The following is a 17,727-nucleotide window of genomic DNA, read 5'->3' as shown; positions in this document are numbered from 1 at the left end:
GAATTCAGGACGTTGTCGATAACGCTATGCAGTGTCTCTTAATTTTTACGAGGAGTTTATTAATTTATGTTACAATTAGCAACAAAGCCAGTAAGGCGGAGTGAATTAATCTGTGTGGATACGAAACCAATCTTATATATGTTCATGTAATAATGAATGTACTGACTGTGCCAGCCGGAGTGGCCGTGCGGTTCTAGGCGCTACAGTCTGGAACCGCGTGACCGCTACGGTCGCAGGTTCGAATCCTGCCTCGGGCATGGATGTGTGTGATGTGTTTAGGTTAGTTAGGTTTAAGTAGTTCTAAGTTCTAGGGGACTGATGACCACAGCAGTTAAGTCCCATAGCGCTCAGAGCCATTTGAACCATTTGTACTTACTGTACTGTTTTAACATTAGTAAACAGTATAGCCAGTTACTTGGAAAACGAGGATTCGCTTTTGGCTGACGTTGCCTCCATATACTGTTGGGTTTAACAATGAACATATCGGTGATATACTGGAGATGATAAGCAACCAGGGAAAAAGAGCGACATAACGTTTCTCTGTTGTTAATTGTCTGTTACGGAAGTCACCTCTCCTCTGAATGCGCTACTGCATTATGAAGTTATAGTCAGTCGTGGCTGGTGATCGTGTGCTACTGTGCTACAGCACACTGTAAATATCGGACGAAAATTATGGCATTTATCTTCGAATGAAAGCCATAAATCGCATTAAAATTATGTCATTTTTCCTCGATTGGGGACCGGAAATCGCACTAAAATAATGTCAGTTCTTTTCCAACGCCTGTTGGTATGTAAATAAAACGGAGAAGAACTCGTTTTGGATATTCATTCTGATATTAATGAAGTAGGCCAATGACATCAAAAACTCGTTGGTGTCAAACAGAGTAATATGAGAAAGCAGCCGGTCATGACACAACGAATGAAATTTACAAAACATATGTAGCTGTACGGGGTGGGGGCACTGAATTGATCCTACAGGGCGGCAAAATTCGTCAAGACAACTGAGCTTATGTATGAACCTTTTTATGATAGATTAGAAATCAGAAAGTTAGAAATCATGATTACATTACTGACAAAATTTAATAAAGTCAATTTACCACAAGAATCAAATGCGTATTGGAACAAAATTACGTTCTCCTTCCTTAAAAGGAGATAAAGATGCCTACATTATTTTGAGAATTAACTGTGCTACTATTGCTTAAAAATCCTTCGTTGGCACAGTTACTTACTGAGTATAAATGACGTTTTCCAAGTGGTGTTACTAATAAAGATATTGCCACTCCGAAAAGGCAATAGAAAAGGAAATTAGGGTAAATAAGCCTAATTGATCGTTGCACAAATGTTCTAAACTTCGGCAAAAATTTAGTTTTTAATGTCAAAGGTGAATTGCGACCACATTACGTTCGATCGAGGGTTTAAAGTTCTGTATAGACACTGCTGTCAGCAATTAACGTGCTAAAACAGCGACTATAAAACAGAGAATATTTAATAATAGAAATTAGTACAATCAAAATAGAAAACCGTACTCACAATATGGACGCTATTTTCTCCGCCTATATTTTATAAAACTAAAAAGAATGTGCACTGATAGCACTCTGAAGTTGCAGTTAACAATCAACGGACAATGTGCGGCTTTCTGTATCACGCTAACGGCTCGGAATAAGTGAATGGAGAGCGGAGTTTCGTCAGTCAGATGCACCCGCCGGGAAGCCACGGGGATTCCCTGGACGGGAACAGGCGTCTGGAGGTCTGCTCTGCTGGCTTCTACTTAGTACGAGTAATATCCCCATTGGGGATGTTCCTTCACAGGTAGGAATACCTTCCGTTGTTAATGTTGTTCCAACATACAGACGTTTCGTATCTTAATTCGAACAGTCAGATATACATTGCACTCTTAGGAGAGGTTTAAATAATTGTGTCCTGCAGATATGGAGACATTGAAACGAATCCGATCGAGGCGATTTGGCTGAATTTGCCGCCCCCCAGGCGTGCCGCCCGCAGCACCGCACGCCTTGCACGCCTGCTCCCAGCGGCCCTAGGAAAGTGTAACAAGCTTATGTACTTTCTGGCTCTCATGCTGACGTATCTCTACGACCTCTAACAAAAAGTCGAAAAAGATCTATGTCCACAGGTATGGTCCCTTTGTGCTCCTGGTAAAAAGCTTCCGAGATATGAAGTACATAAGTTTCACTATCATTATTTGGATATGGGTAGAATAAAAGACATTATACTACGTACCTGTGGACATCACCTTTCCACTGCAAGCTAGGAACAGTCGAGAAGCCATCACGAATAACGATGTTTTAATCTGCTCGTCGTGACGAGAAAAAGCATTTCAGTAGTTGCATATTCACTATCAGCATTAATAAACTAATCACAAATGAATTAGTGGTCGGTATTATTCCTTATGTATGAGTATCCTGAAACAGTGTGTGTTGTATACTCTGATCATCACCCACGTGATAATAAAATTTGCTTTATTAGGTGTAGCCAGGACACCACTTAATTTTCCAACAGATAACCTTCTTTGGAAAATAAAAAGGCCTTTCTCCTGCCCAAAACTTTAGTATCAAAACACGAATATACAACCTTAATAAAATTGACCTTTATAACTGAACTGTATTACGTTCCTTGGTAGTGCTCTCTCGATGCTCTCCAACGGATGCCGAGGAGTTAGACGGGCGCCGCTTCCGGGTCGAAGACTGGCGTATTGAAGACGGGCACCTGGGCGATCCGGCTGCGACGATGTTTCCTCCTGGCGGCGGTCCGCGGCGGGTCGAAAGACCTCCGTTTCCTTTCTTTTTTCTTTATTGTTATTTTTAAACCTGTTTACAGGCGGGCCAGCAGCAGCATACTACGCCGCTCTTTGGCCTCAGAGAAACACAAAAGATACAAATGAAGACAATTAGAGAAAAAAATATGGTGGACATATAAACGGAGACAAACACTTTTTAAAATACATGGAGCCGTTCACGGGCGTAGAGTCCAAGATAAAATTTGTTCAGACACTTGGACACATACATAGACGAAAATTGTCACACGTGAACGTAGCGGCACAAAACGAATAACACTGAACAACTTAAGCACAAAACGACGGCACACACAGAAACACGAGGCGTTGATCTCCGGCGCGCGTATGTTCACTAACCGTGTAAGAGTCCGGGGACCTGCCAAGAGAGAAGGAGGGGGGGGGGGGAGAGGGAGAGGGGAGAGCAGATGCCATGGGTAGGGGAGATAGGAGGAAGGGAGGAAGGGGGAGGGGAAGCCCGGGGGAAGAGGGGTGGAGGAAGGAGACGGGGGAAGAGGAAAGAGAAGGGAGGGAGGGTGCCCAAAGGACAGGACACAGGAAGTGGGGGGGGGGAGGATCAATGTTGATAGGGGGGGTAGATGGAGGGGAGGAGGACATCATCAGGGAGGGGGAGCTGGCGGAAGCCACCTTGGGAGAGGGTAAGGAGGGTGGAGAGATGGAGACCGGGTGGGACGTGGTAATACAGGCGCGGCAGCGGGCGGGGGTGGGAGAGGATGGACGAGACAAGCGGGTGAGGAGGATCGAGTTTGCGGGAGGTGTACAGGATCCGTATCCTTTCAAGGAAAAAGGAGGAGGTGGGGGAACGGAATGAGATCGTACAGGATCCGCGTGGGGGAGGGGAGACGCATGCGATAGGCGAGGCGGAGAGCATGGCGTTCAAGGATTTGAAGGGATTTATAAAAGGTAGGGGGGGAGACCTTTGTTTCCTTTCCTGCCGGCTATTTAACCCAGCGGCTCTAGTCTTCCTCCTCGGATTCTGTCGTGAGGATTGGCGGCCGTTAGCGATACCCGATTGGCGGATGGTGATGTCATCTTCTTACTATCCGCGACGGAAAAAGGGGTCGCGCGCGTGCGTATTCCGCGGCTGCTTTCATGTTTGGCGGGAGACGCCTCTAGTGCCGTCTGGCGGAACGCGCCGGAACTACATTGCAGGTGCGGCTTATTCTGGAGCGGTAGCCGCCCGTAGTATTTGCGTGGATGTGCGCGCCACGACAGTGTGCTTACCTGATACATTTAATTCGTTGAAATGTATTGCTGGCAAAAGCAGATCTACTTTCATGACAATGTTTTTCGAACGACGTGGCCTTTTCCTCTCGCAAAACATACTCGGCTAGCTTCCGAATTCCTGTTGCACGCATATTCTCAGCTGCTGACAATACACTGACCATTGTGTTGTGCCACATATCAATTGTTTACTTTTCCCAATAACAGCTATTTTATCCGCGAATCGCACATTGTCAGTTTGGCAAGGCGTAGGTGAGTAATCAGCATCTGTCATGTGCGTGTCATTCCACCTGAATGAAGGGTACGCCTGTCATTACTTTAATACTGCTCAGATGAAGAAAATGAATAAAATCCTTTGGTAAGTTTCCAATCCAGTCGCTCAGTGTTAAAAATACGATGGGTTACGGGATTCAACCAAAATTCCAACAGAATTGGCGATTTATTTTTGTGTGAATTGTTAACCTTTCCTCATTCGAAGAAGCATCACCATTTATGAGTAATGGACATATTTCTCTTGTTGACGGATTTAATTGTACTTCTTGTCTCAAAACACAGTATAATTTGCACGAACTCATTTTTTCAGCAGCTATTGTGTCAGAATTCTCAAACAGTGTCTCATTTAACAAGTAATGGGCGAGCAGAGAGCTCAATAGCTCACGGAAAACCTCATTGTGTCCGTTTGCGCTAACATAAGACAAGAAATTTCATGTTTATTTTCATACCAGGAAACTCTTGTTTCACTAGCTGTCGATAACTCTTAAAGAATTACCGTCAGTGGAATGAAAAAAAAAATTTAAATAGAAAGTACAAGTTCTGTTATCTCGCAATAGATAAGAAAGTTCAGTGTGTTTACAAACTGGCAAAGGATTCTCCTCCTTGGGTGCCATCTTCCACCAAAATATCGTTTCGATGTCTCGAGCGATTTAGGAGATATGAGAGATGTTGTTTGTTTTGCATTCTCGCTGGCGTGAGGTCGGGAGTGAGCGCACTACATAGGATCCATTTTCTCGAGATCGGAGACAGATAGAGATCTCTTACCAAGTCTAAACAAAAGTTCAGTATGTTAGCTAAATTTCATAAGCAGCAACATATGGTGTAATACGCGCCAAACGCATAATCATAGCGACCTTTATTTTTCATTGCAAACTTTTCGAATTTTGCGTAGTGTCTTACTAAAATGTGTATATCACAATAAGTATGACCACTAGCGAGGTGATGGACATTTCGCCACGACGCTGACATATAACGCTACAAGAAAGACAAAAAATCATATTTTCACTGAATAGTTTCTGTAAAATCGTTTGAGAAAGTTTTCAGGGTGCAGGCGCTTCGGTTCTGGCTAGGCGCAAATTGAGACGCGAATAGCACCTGTGACGTGACACGACACTACAGCGCGACACGCACGTTCCGCACGAGTCGCGCTGGTCCAGCGCATATTGCGACGCGCGCACATTTCGCAAGCGCTGACAAAACCGAAGCGCGCGCAACCTGTATCTTCCTCAAACGATTTTACAGAAACTATTCACTGAAAATATTTGATTTTTGCCTTACCTGTAGCGTTATATGTCAGCTTCGTGGCGTAGTGCCCATCTCACTAATGGCCATTCTTATTGTGATGTACACATTTTTGTTTAGACTTAGGAGGAGGTCTCTATCTGCCTCTGATCTCGAGAAAATGGATCCTATGTAGCGCGCTCACTTCCGATCTCACGCCCGCGAGAATGAAATACACGCAACATCTCTCATATCTCCTAAACCGCTCGAGACATCGAAACGAAAATTTGGCGAATGATAGCACACAAGGAGGAGAGTGTTTTGCCAATTCTTAAACACACGGAACTTTCTTATCTATGGCGATATATCAGTACTCATACTACCCTTTCTATTTATTTCACTCCAGTAACTGTAATTTTTTAAGAGTTATCGACAGCTAGCGAAACAAGAGCTTCCTAGTATGAAAATAAACATGAAATTTCTTCTTTTATGTTACTGCAAACCGACACTATGGGGTTTTTCGAAAGCTATTGAGCTCTGTGATTGCCAATCACTTGTTTAATGAGGCACTCTGTCTCGGAATACTGCCGCAATGGCTGCTGTGAGATGAGTTTGGCAAATTACACTGTGACAAAGGAAGTACAACTAAACCTGTCACCAAGAGAAATGTGGCTGTTACTCATAAATGGTTATGCTTCTTCGAATGAGAAAAGGTTAACAATTCACAGTAAAATAAATCGACAATGTTGTTTGAATTTTGGTTGAATCCCCGCAACCCATCGTATTTTTAACAATGAACGACTGGAATGGAAACTTACCAAAGGATTTTATTCCTTTTCTTGATCTGAGCAGGATTAAAATACTGACGAGACTTCCCTTCAGGCGCATTGACGGGCACATGCCAGATGCTGGTTACTCACCTACGACTTGCCAAACTGACAATGTGTGATGCGCGAAGAAAATAGTTGTTATTGAGAAAAATAAACAACTGATCTGTCGCACAACACAATGGTCAGTGTATTGTGAGCATCTGAGAATAATGTGCGCCATATGAATTCGGAAGCTAGCAGAGTGTGCCTTGTGAGTGGGAGTTCACATCGTTCGAAAACCATTGTTATGAAAGTAGATCTACCTTTGTCAGCAATACATTTCAGTAAATTAAATTTCAACAAATTAAATATATCTAATCACCACACTCTTTCAGGATACTCATACTTTCGTAATAAAACCGACAATTTTTTTCTTTGTATAGCTGTTAAGGTTCAAAAAAAATAAAATGGCTCTGAGCACTATGGGACTTAACATCTGTGGTCATCAGTCCCCTAGAACTTAGAACTACTTAAACCTAACTAACCTAAGGACATCACACACATCCATGCCCGAGGCAGGATTCGAACCTGCGACCGTAGCAGTCGCGCGGTTCCGGACTGAGCGCCTAGAACCGCTAGACCACCGCGGCCGGCTAGCTGTTAAGGTTCCGGCTTCTATCTAGATCCTCAAAGACCATGATCTACAAGACAATAATACAACCTGTAGTCTGATATGGAGCAGAGACCTGGACCATCACTCAAAAGATGGAAGGAAAACTCCTGACATTAGAGAATGCCATCCTCAGACAGTTTTTTGGGCCAGTGAAGGATGGAGATGAATGTAGGAAAACAAAGAACTGTGAATTGCAGGAGCTATACAAGTCGATGGACATCGTGGCAGTAAGAAGTGGTATGGACACGTAATGCGTCGAGAGGGCCACATCATCAGGCAGATAGTGGAGGAAGATATTAGAAGCAAAAGACCACGGGGAAGACTACGACTCCGATGGATTGATCAGGTCAGAGAGGACATGAGTATGCTGGGGCTGTCTGAAGAAGAATACATGGACCGACGACGTTAGAGGAGGCTGACTGGTGAGGCCAAAGACCGACTGCAGTTTATGTGGCCAGCGCAGTAAGTAACTAAGTAGCCTGTTGTACAGTTAGTTAATAAATGCTGATAATGCGTATGCAACCACTGAAATGCTTTTTCTCGTCACGGCGGGCCAATTAAAACACTGTTATTCGTGAGGGCTTCTCGACTGTTTCTAGCTTGCAGTGGAAATGTGATGTCTACATGTACAAAATATGTCTCTTATTACAACCATATCCAAGTAATGGAAGTGCATCTTATGTACACTTCCTATCTTGAACGCTTTTTGCCACAAGCAAAAATTGGTCATACCTGTGGAAATTACGCCTTTTCGACTTTTACAGCAGATCGCAGATATACGTTAGCATCACAGGCAGCATGTAGATAACGTTGTTTCACTTTTCTGCCTTGCTTCTAGATCACATGATTTTGTAATATTCCTTACTTTCTTAGTCACTACCCTCATGATGAATCGTCTGTCCCTTCTTACGACTGTAGGCTAAGCGCAAACTGAGACGCTACAGCGCACGTTCCGCATGTGCCGCGCTGGTCCTGAGCATATTGAGACGCGTAGACATTCCTTGCACGCGCCGGATGTTGCCGCTCTGCGCTGACAGAATCGAAGCGTGCCTTCTCAAACGATTTTACAGAAAATATTTAGTAAAAAATTTTTGATTTTTCCTTTACGTGTAGCGTTATGTGCCAGCTTCGTGGTGAAGTGCCCATCATCTTCCTAATCGTCATACTTATTGTGATATTATTAAGTAAGACACTGGGGAAAATTCGAAAAGTTTCCAACGAAAAATAGTGGTCACTAGGATTTTGCGTTTGGTGCGTGCTACACAATATGTTGCTGCGTATTAAATGTAGCCAACATACTGAATTTTTCTTTAGACTCGGCAGGAGCTCTCCATCTTCCTCCGATCTGCATACATCCTGCAATCTCCTAAACCGCTCGAGACTTCGAAACGAGATTTGGCGAATGATAGCAACCAAGGAGGACAGCATTTTGCCAAATCGTTAACACACGGAACTTTTTTATCTATGGCGATATATCAGAAGTTATAGTTTTTATTTTATTTTTTAGGAACTGTAACGTTTTAAGAGTCCTCAGTAGCTAGTGAAAGGAGAATCTCCTAGTACGAAAATAAACATGAAATTTCATTTCTTATATTACTCCAAACCGACACAGTGAGGTTTTCTGTGAGCTACTGATCTATCTGGTTGACAATTACTTGTTTAATGTAACACTCTGTTTCAGAATTCTGTTACAATAACTGCTGCAAGTTGAGTTTGTGGAAATTATTGTGTGTTTTGGACAAAAGAAGCACAATTAAACCTGCGAACAAGAGAAATGTAGCCGTTACTCGTAAATGGTGATGCTTTTTCTAATGAGAAAAGGTTAACAATTCACACAAAAATAAATTGCACAATTCTGTTGAATTTTGGTTGAATCCCCATAACCAATCGTATTTTTAACACTGAACGACTGGAGTATACACTTACCAGTTCTTCATGTGAGCAATGTTAAAACAATGACGAGCGTACCCTTCAGGCGGAGTGGCGCGCACGTGCCAGACGCTGGCTACTCACCTATGGTTTGCCAAGCTGACAATGTGTGATTCACTGAGGTAAGTAAACAACACGATGGTCAGTGTAGTGTCAGCAGCTGAGAATGATGTGCGCGAAAGGGATACGGAAGTTAGCCAGATGAGCCCTCGTGTGAGGAAGAGTTCACGTCGTTCGAAAAACCATTGTCGTCAATGTAGGCCCCCCTTGTCAGCAATACATTTCACTAAATTAAATATATCAAATCACCAGACTCTTCCAGGGCACTCATACTTTCGGAATAATATCGACTGCATTCTTCATTTGTCTAGCCTATTGTGTGATTAGTTTATCGATGATGATAACATGTACACAAGCATTGAAATGTTTTTGCTGTACACTACGCGCCAATTAAAACACTGTCATTCAGAGGGGTTTCTCGGCTGTTTCTACAGGGTGTTTCAAAAATGACCGGTATATTTGAAACGGCAATAAAAACTAAACGAGCAGCGATAGAAATACACCGTTTGTTGCAATATGCTTGGGACAACAGTACATTTTCAGGCAGACAAACTTTCGAAATTACAGTAGTTACAATTTTCAACAACAGATGGCGCTGCGGTCTGGGAAACTCTATAGTACGATATTTTCCACATATCCACCATGCGTAGCAATAATATGGCGTAGTCTCTGAATGAAATTACCCGAAACCTTTGACAACGTGTCTGGCGGAATGGCTTCACATGCAGATGAGATGTACTGCTTCAGCTGTTCAATTGTTTCTGGATTCTGGCGGTACACCTGGTCTTTCAAGTGTCCCCACAGAAAGAAGTCACAGGGGTTCATGTCTGGCGAATAGGGAGGCCAATCCGCGCCGCCTCCTGTATGTTTCGGATAGCCCAAAGCAATCACACGATCATCGAAATATTCATTCAGGAAATTAAAGACGTCGGCCGTGCGATGTGGCCGGGCACCATCTTGCATAAACCACGAGGTGTTCGCAGTGTCGTCTAAGGCAGTTTGTACCGCCACAAATTCACGAAGAATGTCCAGATAGCGTGATGCAGTAATCGTTTCGGATCTGAAAAATGGGCCAATGATTCCTTTGGAAGAAATGGCGGCCCAGACCAGTACTTTTTGAGGATGCAGGGACGATGGGACTGCAACATGGGGCTTTTCGGTTCCCCATATGCGCCAGTTCTGTTTATTGACGAAGCCGTCCAGGTAAAAATAAGCTTCGTCAGTAAACCAAATGCTGCCCACATGCATATCGCCGTCATCAATCCTGTGCACTATATCGTTAGCGAATGTCTCTCGTGCAGCAATGGTAGCGGCGCTGAGGGGTTGCCACGTTTGAATTTTGTATGGATAGAGGTGTAAACTCTGGCGCATGAGACGATACGTGGACGTTGGCGTCATTTGGACCGCAGCTGCAACATGGCGAACGGAAACCCGAGGCCGCTGTTGGATCACCTGCTGCACTAGCTGCGCGTTGCCCTCTGTGGTTGCCGTACGTGGTCGCCCTACCTTTCCAGCACATTCATCCGTCACGTTCCCAGTCCGTTGAAATTTTTCAAACAGATCCTTTATTGTATCGCTTTTCGGTCCTTTGGTTACATTAAACCTCCGTTGAAAACTTCGTCTTTTGCAACAACACTGTGTTCTAGGCGGTGGAATTCCAACACCAGAAAAATCCTCTGTTCTAAGGAATAAACCATGTTGTCTACAGCACACTTGCACGTTGTGAACAGCACACGCTTACAGCAGAAAGACGACGTACAGAATGGCGCACCCACAGACTGCGTTGTCTTCTATATCTTTCACATCACTTGCAGCGCCATCTGTTGTTGAAAATTGTAACTACTGTAATTTCGAAAGTTTGTCCGCCTGAAAATGTACTGTTGTCCCAAGCATATTGCAACAAACGGTGTATTTCTATCGCTGCTCGTTTCGGTTTTATTGCCGTTTCAAATATACCGGTCATTTTTGAAACACCCTGTAGCTTACAGTGAAAATGTGATGTCTGCATGCATGTAGTATGAAGTCTCTTATTGCATTCGTGTCCAAGTAATCAAACTCGCATACTTCAGATCTTCGATGGTTTTTAGCACGAACACAAAGGGCATACGTCTATGGAAATTTCCACCTTTCGAATTTTTGTAACGGATCGTACAGAAATATCAGCTTAGTCAGCACGTAGCCATCCTTTTTTCGCAGTATATTATTAAAATTTCCAACCTTGCTTCCTTATCACATGATTTTATAATATTACTTCCTATTTCACTACCTCCCGAGAGACTGTCTGCCCCCTCTTGCAATTTGAAGACACTGTGGAGGCATAGGATATAATCCCAGTGGCTAATGGCTCCCAGTCGCTGAACTGTGCATTGTCCTTGACAAAAGAAAAACAACGAAATAAAATAGCAAAACTATATAGATGTAAATAACTGAAAAATACAATGACCTAATGAAGAAAGATCGAGAGCTTAAATGGCGAAAAAGGAAACTCTGCTCAATGACAATAAAATTCAGTAATAACGCATTTTTTTTCGGACGCCAAACACTATCACAGGCCATATGCGGGTTACCTGAGGGAGTATATGGGACTGCTTTCCCGCTCCCCGCCTCACCCCTCCCGTAGTGCTAGCGCGGCGCGAGAAACTGCCGCAACCACAACGCCGCGCGACCTGGCGCAGGCGCGTATCGCGTTGCCAGCCAATTTGCGCAGTCGCATTTGAACCTATTGAGTTACAAAAATGCGCGCTGCGCTGCAACGCGCCACACGCGTCTCTATTTGCGCCTAGCGTAACAGACTGTGGTACAGCGAACGTAGCTCCACCCACATCACCCGCCAGCTCCCAACTGATGAGCTGCGAGAACTGCGACGGCGTGTATCCGGGCGCTTGCACACTATTGGTCCGCGTCAGACCGACGTGGCACGAGACCAGTGTTGCCAACACGGAAAATGAAAACATATCGAATCCTTCTCTGAAAAGCTCCGGAAAAGCATTACAGCTGACAAGCACGGTTATCATTCGATACCTCTCCCGTCATGTAAAGAAAGTTAACAAAACAGAAATACTAGTTATATAAAATGTAGTGAAGTTTGAAACTTGAATGGTGAAACAATTAAGACGGCCCTAGAGGTAATGGTACTGTTACTACAAGTTATATGGCGGGAAACCTACCGAATATTATCGCGTCGGTTATAAAATTTACGTATACTGTACTCAGTTTAAAAATCTGCCACAAAAACTGATTTATTCTTCGATGATGATTCTTGGGGAGTACAGCTCTGCAAGCTTAGAATTTTCTCAACTATATCCATGTGTAAATCACAGTTACACCAACATTTCCCTGCATTTAGAAGTCCAAGTCGTATTGCCAAAATGGGATGCAAGTTTCTCACTTTCAGTCTATTTCGCTGTTTTCTTTTAATTACATATATTTGCGTGAAAATCCTTGCAACTATTTCGCTGTTTTCTTTTAACTACATATATTTGCGTGAAAATCCTTTCAACATCTCCATTCGAATGTGGAAAGGGAATAATGAAAGCTGCAATTTTCACTATTTCAGCAAATGGGTTTTCTCCACTATCATCTCTGTATGTAGCAACTTCACCTAAAAATTTTACCGTCTCTGTTACTTCAGTCCATTTTATGTATTGTAAATTTTTCCATTGATTATCTATTAATGTAATGATACTAGGATCCTGAACAAAGAGCGTGCCAATTTGATAACACGACGTTTTACTGATTTTAGACACTCTCTCGTAGAAAAGAGCGCTATATCTTGAAGAACTTTAATGATCTCAGGAAGATGTTGCCTCAATTGTTTTATAAGTTCTAGAAGGAATTGAACATATCTGTGACGCAGCTCTTAACTTCACTAACAGAAAGTTTTCTTAAGGAAAGTTTTGTCTCTCATACAAATCCAAGATAGGGATGTGGCTGCAAGTGATCCTCAGCTCTGGAATTCAGCATATATAGCTGGAATCCAGGAATCATAATTTTTGGACACAGTGACTTAATGAGAAGGATTAGGTCATACAATATCTTTGTGTAATCCTGACTTTTGGATTCAGATTTCTTATTCATGTTCTGAACTTCCTGTAGAATGGGCTTAAGAAAAAATAAGTTACATTCGTCACTGTACATAGAAAACAAAAGCTCAGCCGTATAACAGCGTTCTCTCAATCTTGACCTTTCAAAATGAGTTTTATGCTCCAACCACTGCTGAAATATTCGGGTTACTGCTCTTTCAATGGATAACCAGCTCGCCTGACTCATCTGAACCAGTTTTAATAGCAAATCACTGTCATTTATTGGAGCAAATAGTTCATTATATGTAATTTGTCTCACAGCGGAATGCGAGAACGAGTTGTACGATTCTTTCATTAAGAATTCTAAATTCCTTGGCTGAAAATCACTAGCATCAAGTGAAACCGCAAGTTGCAAACAATGGCACATGCACATAATTAACTGTAGATGAAGAATATCACTCTTCAGTTTAGCATGGACCCCATTGTTAATCCCTAGCATGACAGAGGCACTACCTGTGGCTATAGCAATAAGCTTAGTTAAATTCATCCCTCTTTTAGCAAGTCAGCTTTTAAGAGCCTCAATAATGCCATCTGCAGTGCATTGGCATAACTGTACAAGTTCTAGATACGTATTTACGATTATATTTATTGTTGTAGAATAGTACGTAATCACAGTTCCCAGGAATTTTGTTACTGAAATGTCATTTGTTTCATCTATGCCTTGGCCTTCTAAATTAATTACATTAATTAACATTTGCTCAATGCTGCTAACACGTTGTAGACGACTGACGTGCATATTGTACGACGGAGTTTAAGATCTGCTGCTCCTTTACTATCAGAAAAGCAGGATTTACACAGATCATACAAGTAGTCTATGGTTAGAAATGAACCATGTCCTTCTATAAAAAATGTCAACCGCCCATCTAGCAACTTCGATTCTTGTCTCATCGGTTTGTATGTTGAAGCACCCTGCCGGCTGCCATTGCATGGTTCCGCAGCCTTTATGTGCTTCTTTGCTTTATTATGCGTCTCTATATCCCTCAACCTGGTATGTATTTGCCGTATTTGCAATAATATTTAGTATCAACTCACTCTGCTCTCATTAGCCAAGCTTACTATAGTTCAATTCTTTTATCTTGGCGGTTCGCGCACGCCCGCCCAGACGCGGGAGATTGCTGCGTTGCCAGTTGCACGCGCCAAGAGAAGCAGCGCCATAGTATAGTATAGTTCGCAAACTTACGTTTAGGGGGGAGCGCGCAGTTTATAAAGTAAAGCCACCACGGCCGCATTAACCCTTTCGCTGCTGCAGACACGTGCTCCCCGCATTCCGCGCTGTGCGCGATTTTGTCATCACTGCACTGCTCGCCTGTGCAGACACATGGTGTTCCGACTGCTTTGAAACACTTAGCATTCAATTTCACAAAAACTATTTGGCCCAAAAATTTGATTTTTACACATCTTCTTGACTGATACCTTCCCCCCGTAAATGACTTAATTTTGTTTCGATGTTCAACGCAGTTATTGTGCAGCATTAAATGTAGTAAACCATTGCATGAAATTTTGAAGAGTTTGCAGAGGTAAAAGTCTATAGCGTATACTTTCTGTATGGTCGATTTCAGTTGCCACTAGAAATTTCAGAAAATTGCATTCAAACGAATAAAATTCATGAAGTAAGACACTTCGATATTGTTTTTTAAATAAAGAACAAGGTTTGAACTGTGAACCTTTCGCTTAGCAGCCAAACACTTTAACCATTACGCTATCGCAGCTCATCACTCAGTAGACTTCCTGGAGGACTTTAAAAGATCACGCAAACTACCGACAAACACTGTTGGTATGACTGTGAATTACTCATGTTTCGTCGAAGTACAATAGGAAATAAACAATTACTGCTGTTCTTTATTGCGAAAAAGCGGTTAGTGAAAATGATACAAACACCTTTCCTTGCTATCGCCTGAAGTAGGAGGCTTATTGCTTGTTTGGTTTAATTAATTAATAGAATATGAAGTAATTGGTATAAAGAATGCTTTTTCCAAACTTTCTATAAAAGAAATTCTGCTATCAAGACATTGCTTTTGTTGAATTACTTTATTTATGACCGAACGTTCCTAAAACTGAAGACACTCGTCCGTGCTCTGCACTGCAGTCGAGCTCTGGCAACGTCGTTCTCTGTTCATTGGCTGACTGTGTTTTGTGATATCAGATGCGCAGAACGAACCTAAACTCGGCCGCCGTTGTAAATGACGCGCACTTCAGTAGTATAACTCAAAGAATTAAAAACAGATAGGTCGCCAGATCCAGATGGAATTCTAATTCGGTTTTACAAAGCGCACTCTACGACACTGGCCCCTTACTTAGCTTGCATTTATCGCGAATCTCTCGCCCTGCGCAAAGTCCCAAGCGACTAGCAAAAGGTGCAGGTGACTCCTGTAAATAAGAAGGGTAAACGACGGACCCGTAGAATTACTGACCAATATCCCTAACATCGCCTTTGCTGCAGAATCCTTCAACATGTTCCCAGTTCAAATACACGCATCAAAAAAAGTTTTGCATCACCTCGATTCCTAGAGTTCCGGAACCTGTACAGAAAATTGGAATAGCGATCAACATAAACATTATTTCCGCCCTTTTTCTTGCTCATGAAAACCACACATTGCATTTTGTACCAACATACAGCGAAACATTCAGAAGTGGTGGTCCAGATTGCTGTACACACCGGTACCTCTGATACCCAGTAGCGCGTCCTCTTGCATTGATGCATGCTTGTATTCGTCGTGGCATACTATCCACAAGTTCAGCAACGCACTGTTGGTCCACATTGTCCCACTCCTCAACGGCGATTAGGAGTAGATTCCTCAGAGTGGTTGGTTGGTCACGTCGTCCATAAACAACCATTATCAATCTATCCCAGGCATGTTCGATAGAGTTTATGTCTGGACAACATGCTGGCCACTCTAGTCGAGCGATCTCGTTATCCTGAAGGAAGTCATTCTCAAGATCTGCACAATGAGGGCGCGAATTGTCGTCCATGGAGACGAATGCCTCGCCAATATCCTGCCGATATGGTTGCACTATCGGTCGGAAGATGGCATTCACGTATCGTACAGCCGTTAACGGCGCCGTCCGTGACCACCAGTGGCGTACGTCGGCCCCACATAATGCCATTTTAAAACAGCAGGGAACCTCCACATTGCTGCACTCGCTGGACATTGTGTCTAAGGCGTTCAGTCCGACCGGGTAGCCTCCAAACTCGTCTCCGACGATTGACTGTTTGAAGGCATATACGACATTTATCGGTGAAGAGAACGTGATGTCAAACATGACCGGTCCATTCGGCATGTTGTTGGGCCCATCTATACTGCGCTGCATGGTGTTGTGGTCGCAAAGATGGACCTCGCCATGGACGTCGGGAGTGAATTTGGACGTCATGCAGCCTATTGCGCACAGTTTAAGTCGTAACACGACGTCCTGTGGCTGCACGAAAAACATTATTCAACATGGTGTCGTTGCTGTCAGGGTTCCTCCGAGCCGTAATCCGTAGGTAGCGGTCATCCACTGCAGTAGTAGCCCTTGGGCGGCCTGAGCAAGGCATGACATCGACAGTTACTGTCTCTCTGTATCTCCCCCATGTCCGAACAACATCGCTTTGGTTCACTCCGAGACGCCTGGACACTTTGAGAACCCTTCCTGACACAAAGTAACAATGCGGACGCGATCTAACCGCGGTATTGACCGTCTAGGCATGGTTGAATTACAGACAACACGAGCCGTGTACCTCCTGCCTGGTGGAATGACTGGAACTGATCGACTGTCAGCCCCCTCCGTCTAATAGGCGCTGCTCATGCATGGTTGTTTACATCTTTGGGTGTGTTTAGTAACATCTCTGAACAGTCAAAGGGACTGTGTCTGTGATGCAATATCCACAGTCAACGTCAATCTTCAGGAGTTCTGGGATCCGGGGTGATGCAAAACTTTTTTTGATGTGTGTACTGGTATAATAAATTTTCTTGAGGCCGAAGAATTAACGACCTTGAATCAGCGCGGTTTTAGAAAGCATCGCTCGCTGAAGTTCAGCTTGCCCTTTTCTCATATGATATACTGCGATCTAGGGATAAAGGGCAACAGGCGGATTACATATTCCTAGATTTTCAGAAAACATTTGACAAGATGCCCATCTGCAGACTTTTAACGAAGGTCCGAGCATATGTAATAGTTTCCCAGATATGTGAATGGCTAGCACCGGCCGGGGTGGCCGAGCGGTTCTAGGCGTTACAGTCTGGAACCGCGCGACCGCTCCGGTCGCAGGTTCGAATCCTGCTTCGGGCATGGGTGTGTGTGATGTCCTTAGGTTAGTTAGGTTTAAGTAGTTCTAAGTTCTAGGGGACTGATGACCTTAGAAGTTAAGTCCCATAGTGCTCAGAGCCATTTGAACCACTTTTTGTGAATGGCTCGAAGACCTCTTAAATAATAGAACCCAGAATGTTGTCTTCGACGGCGAGTGTTCACCAGACACAAGAGTATCGTCAGGAGTACCGCAGAGAATAGTGACAGGCCCATTATACACATAAATTATCTGACGGATAGGGCGGGCAAGCAATCTGCGATTGGTTGCTGATGATACTGTGGTGTTCGGTAAGGTATCGAAGTTAGGTGACTGTAGGAGGATACAAGATGACCTAGACAAAATTTCTAGCTCTAAATGTAGAA

The sequence above is a fragment of the Schistocerca nitens genome, chromosome 3 (assembly GCF_023898315.1).
Source record: "Schistocerca nitens isolate TAMUIC-IGC-003100 chromosome 3, iqSchNite1.1, whole genome shotgun sequence".
NCBI classification, from domain to species: domain Eukaryota; kingdom Metazoa; phylum Arthropoda; class Insecta; order Orthoptera; family Acrididae; genus Schistocerca; species Schistocerca nitens.
This window is presented reverse-complemented; position numbering follows the sequence as displayed.